Here is a 6,891-nt window from a genome sequence, read left to right on the forward strand (position 1 = left end):
AAAGGACAGTGTAGTGTTCTAAATGACAGCGTAGTGTTCTAAATGACAGCGTGGTGTTCTAAAGGACAGCGTGGTGTTCTAAAGGACAGTGTAGTGTTCTAAAGGACAGTGTAGTGCTCTAAAGGACAGTGTAGTGCTCTAAAGGACAGTGTAGTGTTCTAAAGGACAGTATCGTGTTCTAAAGGACAGCGTAGTGTTCTAAAGGACAGTGTAGTGTTCTAAAGGACAGCGTAGTATTCTAAAGGACAGCGTAGTGTTCTAGAAGACAGTGTAGTGTTCTAAATGACAGTGTAGTGTTCTAAAGGACAGCGTAGTGTTCTGAAGGACAGCGTGGTGTTCTAAAGGAGAGCGTCGTGTTCTAAATGACAGCGTCGTGTTCTAAATGACAGCGTAGTGTTCTAAAGGACAGTGTAGTGTTCTAAAGGACAGTGTAGTGTTCTAAAGGACAGTGTAGTGTTCTAAAGGACAACATCCTGTTCTCAATGACAGCGTAGTGTTCTAAAGGACAGCGTAGAGTTCTAAATGACAGCGTAGTGTTCTAAAGGACAGCGTCGTGTTCTAAAGGACAGGGTCGTGCTTTAAATTAAAATGTCGTGTTCTGAAGGACAGCGTAGTGTTCTAAATTACAGTGTCGTGTTCTGAAGGACAGCGTCGTGTTGTAAATGACAGCGTGGTGTTCTAAATGACAGCGTAGTGTTCGAAATGACAGCGTAGTGTTCGAAAGGACAGCGTAGTGTTCTAAAGGACAGCGTAGTGTTCTAAAGGACAGCGTAGTGTTCTAAAGGACAGCGTAGTGTTCTAAATGACAGCGTAGTGTTCTAAAAGACAGCGTAGTGTTCTGAAGGACAGCGTAGTGTTCTAAATGACAGTGTCGTGTTCTAAATGACAGCGTAGTGTTCTAAATGACAGCGTAGTGTTCTAAAGGACAGCGTAGTGTTCACAAGGACAGTGTAGTGTTCTAAAGGACAGTGTAGTTTTCTAAAGGACAGTGTAGTGTTCTAAAGGACAGTGTAGTGTTCTAAAGGACAGTGTAGTGTTCTAAAGGACAGTGTAGTGTTCTAAAGGACCGCGTCGTGTTCTAAAGGACAGCGTAGTGTTCTAAATGACAGTGTAGTGTTCTGAAGGACAGCGTAGTGTTCTAAATGACAGCGTAGTGTTCTAAAGGACAGCGTAGTGTTCTAAAGGACAGCGTAGTGTTCTCAAGGACAGTGTAGTGTTCTAAAGGACAGTGTCGTGTTCTGAAGGACAGTGTCGTGTTCTGAAGGACAGCGTCGTGTTCTAAAGGACAGCGTCGTGTTCTAAAGGACAGCGTCGTATTCTAAAGGACAGCGTCGTGTTCTGAAGGACAGCGTCGTGTTCTAAAGGACAGCGTCGTGTTCTAAAGGACAGCGTAGTGTTCTAAATGACAGTTGCGTGTTCTAAATGACAGTGGCGTGTTCTAAATGACAGTGTCGTGTTCTAAATGACAGCGTCGTGTTCTAAATGACAGTGTAGTGTTCAAAAGGACAGCGTAGTGTTCTAAAGGACAGCGTAGTGTTCTAAATGACAGCGTAGTGTTCTAAAGGACAGCGTAGTGTTCTAAAGGACAGCGCAGTGTTCTAAAGGACAGCGTAGTGTTCTAAAGGACAGCGTAGTGTTCTAAATGACAGCGTAGTGTTCTAAAGGACAGCGTAGTGTTCTAAAGGACAGCGTAGTGTTCTAAAGGACAGAGTAGTGTTCTAAAGGACAGTGTAATGTTCTAAAGGACAGTTTAGTGTTCTCAAGGACAGCGTAGTGTTCTAAAGGACAGCGTCGTGTTCTAAATGGCAGCGTGGTGTTCTAAAGGACAGCGTAGTGTTCTAAAGGACAGCGTAGTGTTCTAAAGGACAGTGTAATGTTCTAAAGGACAGTGTAGTGTTCTAAAGGACAGTGTAGTTGTTCTAAAGGACAGTGTAGTTGTTCTAAAGGACAGCATCGTGTTCTAAATGACAGCGTAGTGTTCTAAAGGACAGCGTAGTGTTCTAAATGACAGAGTAGTGTTCTAAAGGACAGCGTCGTGTTCTAAAGGGCAGCGTCATGTTCTAAAGGACAGCGTCGTTTTCTAAATGACAGTGTCGTGGTCTAAAGGACAGCGTAGTTTTCTAAAGGACAGCGTAGTTTTCTAAAGGACAGCGTAGTGTTCTAAATGACAGTGTGGTGTTCTAAAGGACAGCGTGGTGTTCTAAAGGACAGCGTCATGTTCTAAAGGACAGCGTAGTGTTCTAAAGGACAGCGTAGTGTTCTAAAGGACAGCGTAGTGTTCTAAATGACAGTGTCGTGTTCAGAAGGGCAGCGTAGTGTTCTAAATGACAGCGTGGTGTTCGAAAGGACAGTGTAGTGTTCTAAAGGACAGTGTAGTGTTCTAAAGGACAGCGTAGTGTTCTAAAGGACAGCGTAGTGTTCTAAAGGACAGCGTAGTGTTCTAAAGGACAGCGTAGTGTTCTAAAGGACAGTGCCGTGTTCTGAAGGACAGTGTGGTGTTCGAAATGACAGCGTAGTGTTCGAAATGACAGCGTAGTGTTCTAAAGGACAGCATAGTGTTCTAAAGGACAGCGTAGTGTTCTAAATGACAGTGTAGTGTTCTGAAGGACAGCGTAGTGTTCTAAATGACAGTGTCGTGTTCTGAAGGACAGCGCAGTGTTCTAAATGACAGTGTCGTGTTCTGAAGGACAGCGCAGTGTTCTAAATGACAGTGTCGTGTTCTAAATGACAGTGTCGTGTTCTAAATGACAGCGTAGTGTTCTAAATGACAGCGTAGTGTTGTAAAGGACAGCGTAGTGTTCTAAAGGACAGCGTAGTGTTCTAAAGGACAGCGTAGTGTTCTAAAGGACAGCGTAGTGTTCTAAAGGACAGTGTCGTGTTCTGAAGGACAGTGTGGTGTTCTAAATGACAGCGTAGTGTTCTAAAGGACAGCATAGTGTTCTAAAGGACAGTGTCGTGTTCAGAAGGACAGCGTAGTGTTATAAATGACAGTGTGGTGTTCTAAAGGACAGTGTAGTGTTCTAAATGACAGCGTAGTGTTCTAAATGACAGCGTGGTGTTCTAAAGGACAGCGTGGTGTTCTAAAGGACAGTGTAGTGTTCTAAAGGACAGTGTAGTGCTCTAAAGGACAGTGTAGTGCTCTAAAGGACAGTGTAGTGTTCTAAAGGACAGTATCGTGTTCTAAAGGACAGCGTAGTGTTCTAAAGGACAGTGTAGTGTTCTAAAGGACAGCGTAGTATTCTAAAGGACAGCGTAGTGTTCTAGAAGACAGTGTAGTGTTCTAAATGACAGTGTAGTGTTCTAAAGGACAGCGTAGTGTTCTGAAGGACAGCGTGGTGTTCTAAAGGAGAGCGTCGTGTTCTAAATGACAGCGTCGTGTTCTAAATGACAGCGTAGTGTTCTAAAGGACAGTGTAGTGTTCTAAAGGACAGTGTAGTGTTCTAAAGGACAGTGTAGTGTTCTAAAGGACAACATCCTGTTCTCAATGACAGCGTAGTGTTCTAAAGGACAGCGTAGAGTTCTAAATGACAGCGTAGTGTTCTAAAGGACAGCGTCGTGTTCTAAAGGACAGGCTCGTGCTTTAAATTAAAATGTCGTGTTCTGAAGGACAGCGTAGTGTTCTAAATTACAGTGTCGTGTTCTGAAGGACAGCGTCGTGTTGTAAATGACAGCGTGGTGTTCTAAATGACAGCGTAGTGTTCGAAATGACAGCGTAGTGTTCGAAAGGACAGCGTAGTGTTCTAAAGGACAGCGTAGTGTTCTAAAGGACAGCGTAGTGTTCTAAAGGACAGCGTAGTGTTCTAAATGACAGCGTAGTGTTCTAAAAGACAGCGTAGTGTTCTGAAGGACAGCGTAGTGTTCTAAATGACAGTGTCGTGTTCTAAATGACAGCGTAGTGTTCTAAATGACAGCGTAGTGTTCTAAAGGACAGCGTAGTGTTCACAAGGACAGTGTAGTGTTCTAAAGGACAGTGTAGTTTTCTAAAGGACAGTGTAGTGTTCTAAAGGACAGTGTAGTGTTCTAAAGGACAGTGTAGTGTTCTAAAGGACAGTGTAGTGTTCTAAAGGACCGCGTCGTGTTCTAAAGGACAGCGTAGTGTTCTAAATGACAGTGTAGTGTTCTGAAGGACAGCGTAGTGTTCTAAATGACAGCGTAGTGTTCTAAAGGACAGCGTAGTGTTCTAAAGGACAGCGTAGTGTTCTCAAGGACAGTGTAGTGTTCTAAAGGACAGTGTCGTGTTCTGAAGGACAGTGTCGTGTTCTGAAGGACAGCGTCGTGTTCTAAAGGACAGCGTCGTGTTCTAAAGGACAGCGTCGTATTCTAAAGGACAGCGTCGTGTTCTGAAGGACAGCGTCGTGTTCTAAAGGACAGCGTCATGTTCTGAAGGACAGCGTAGTGTTCTAAATGACAGTGTAGTGTTCTGAAGGACAGCGTAGTGTTCTAAATGACAGCGTAGTGTTCTAAATGACAGCGTCGTGTTCTAAATGACAGCGTAGTGTTCTAAATGACAGTGTAGTGTTCTGAAGGACAGCGTAGTGTTCTAAATGACAGTGTCGTGTTCTAAATGACAGTGGCGTGTTCTAAATGACAGTGTCATGTTCTAAATGACAGTGTAGTGTTCTGAAGGACAGCGTAGTGTTCTAAAGGACAGCGTAGTGTTCTAAAGGACAGCGTCGTGTTCTAAAGGACAGTGTAGTGTTCTAAAGGACCGCATCGTGTTCTAAATGACAGCGTGGTGTTCTAAAGGAGAGTGTAGTAGCGTAGTGTTCTAAATGACAGCGTAGTGTTCTAAATGACAGTGTAGTGTTCTGAAGGACAGCATAGTGTTCTAAAGGACATCGTAGTGTTCTAAATGACAGTGTAGTGTTCTGAAGGACAGCGTAGTGTTCTAAAGGACAGCGTAGTGTTCTAAAGGACAGTGTCGTGTTCTGAAGGACAGTGTCGTGTTCTGAAGGACAGTGTCGTGTTCTGAAGGACAGTGTCGTGTTCTAAAGGACAGCGTAGTGTTCTAAAGGACAGCGTAGTGTTCTAAATGACAGTGTAGTGTTCTAAAGGACAGTGTAGTGTTCTAAAGGACAGCGTGGTGTTCTAAAGGACAGCGTAGTTTTCTAAAGAACAGTGTCGTGTTCTGAAGGACAGTGTCGTGTTCTAAATGACAGTGTAGTGTTCTGAAGGACAGCGTAGTGTTCTAAATGACAGTGTCGTGTTCTGAAGGACAGCGTAGTGTTCTAAATGACAGTGTAGTGTTCTAAAGTGAGTCACACAGACAGCTGAATGAGCTGAAAAAGGAGGAGACAAACTGACTGAGACTAATCCCCTCCTTTGGGCTCATCGTACTTCGTCACAGTTCAGTGTGTATGTGTGTGTCTCTCACCTCCCCCTTTGGGCTCGTCGTACCCTGTCACACAGTCCAGCCAGCCAGGAGGGGGCGCCGATGGACCCTCCTCTGGAATGTTGGGATCAAACGCCCCTGTTGATGTCAGGGAAACATCTGGTTCATGTCCCAACTATCCATTAGACCACGCAACAGAAAACAACTCATTCCAATAGGACCTCCCCATTTCACTCTGTTTCAGACGGTTTCCTTTTGGTGCCTAATGAACATGACCCTGATAGGAGTAGGAACAGGAGTCATTCCTGACTGTAATAACCGGGGCCAGGAGTCATTCCTGACTAATATCCGAGTCCAGGATTGTTTCCTGACTCTAATAACTGGGGCCAGGAGTCTTTCCTGACTGTAATAACCGGGGCCAGGAGTCTTTCCTGACTGTAATAACCGGGGCCAGGAGTCTTTCCTGACTGTAATAACCGGGGCCAGGTGTCTTTCCTGACTGTAATAACCGGGGCCAGGAGTCTTTCCTGACTGTAATAACCGGGGCCAGGAGTCTTTCCCGACGCTAATAACCGGGGCCAGGAGTCGTTCCTGACTGTAATAACCGGGGCCAGGAGTCGTTCCTGACTGTAATAACCGGGGCCAGGAGTCTTTCCTGACTCTAATAACTGGGGCCAGGAGTCTTTCCTGACTGTAATAACCGGGGCCAGGACTCTTTCCTGACTGTAATAACCTGGGCCAGGAGTCTTTCCTGACTGTAATAACCGGGGCCAGGAGTCTTTCCTGACTGTCATAACCGGGGCCAGGAGTCTTTCCTGACTGTAATAACCGGGGCCAGGAGTCTTTCCTGACTGTAATAACCGGGGCCAGGAGTCATTCCTGACTAATATCCGAGTCCAGGATTGTTTCCTGACTCTAATAACTGGGGCCAGGAGTCTTTCCTGACTGTAATAACCGGGGCCAGGAGTCTTTCCTGACTGTAATAACCGGGGCCAGGAGTCTTTCCTGACTGTAATAACCGGGGCCAGGTGTCTTTCCTGACTGTAATAACCGGGGCCAGGAGTCTTTCCTGACTGTAATAACCGGGGCCAGGAGTCTTTCCCGACGCTAATAACCGGGGCCAGGAGTCGTTCCTGACTGTAATAACCGGGGCCAGGAGTCATTCCTGACTGTAATAACCGGGGCCAGGAGTCTTTCCTGACTCTAATAACTGGGGCCAGGAGTCTTTCCTGACTGTAATAACCGGGGCCAGGACTCTTTCCTGACTGTAATAACCTGGGCCAGGAGTCTTTCCTGACTGTAATAACCGGGGCCAGGAGTCTTTCCTGACTGTCATAACCGGGGCCAGGAGTCTTTCCTGACTGTAATAACCGGGGCCAGGAGTCTTTCCTGACTGTAATAACCGGGGCCAGGAGTCTTTCCTGACTGTAATAACCAGAGCCAGGAGTCTAGCCTGACTCTAATAACCAGGGCAGGAGTCTTTCCTGACTCTAATAACCAGGGCAGGAGTCTTTCCTGACTGTAATAACTGGGGCCAAAGGACAGTGTAGTGTTCTGAA

At 45.7% G+C, this 6,891-nt stretch overlaps 1 long non-coding RNA gene across 1 annotated transcript in view; it reads right to left on the minus strand.

Moving 5' to 3' along the window:
* LOC124028412 overlaps positions 1 to 5,571 on the minus strand; it is a 29,354-nt gene extending 23,783 nt beyond the window's left edge. The window contains exon 1 of the long non-coding RNA XR_006837585.1: positions 5,375 to 5,571. This is a non-coding gene — a long non-coding RNA (uncharacterized LOC124028412). The remainder of the gene's footprint in view (positions 1 to 5,374) is intronic.
* Positions 5,572 to 6,891: the final 1,320 nt, after the last annotated feature.

Source organism: Oncorhynchus gorbuscha, unplaced genomic scaffold (genome assembly GCF_021184085.1).
Source record: "Oncorhynchus gorbuscha isolate QuinsamMale2020 ecotype Even-year unplaced genomic scaffold, OgorEven_v1.0 Un_scaffold_4092, whole genome shotgun sequence".
Taxonomy (NCBI): domain Eukaryota; kingdom Metazoa; phylum Chordata; class Actinopteri; order Salmoniformes; family Salmonidae; genus Oncorhynchus; species Oncorhynchus gorbuscha.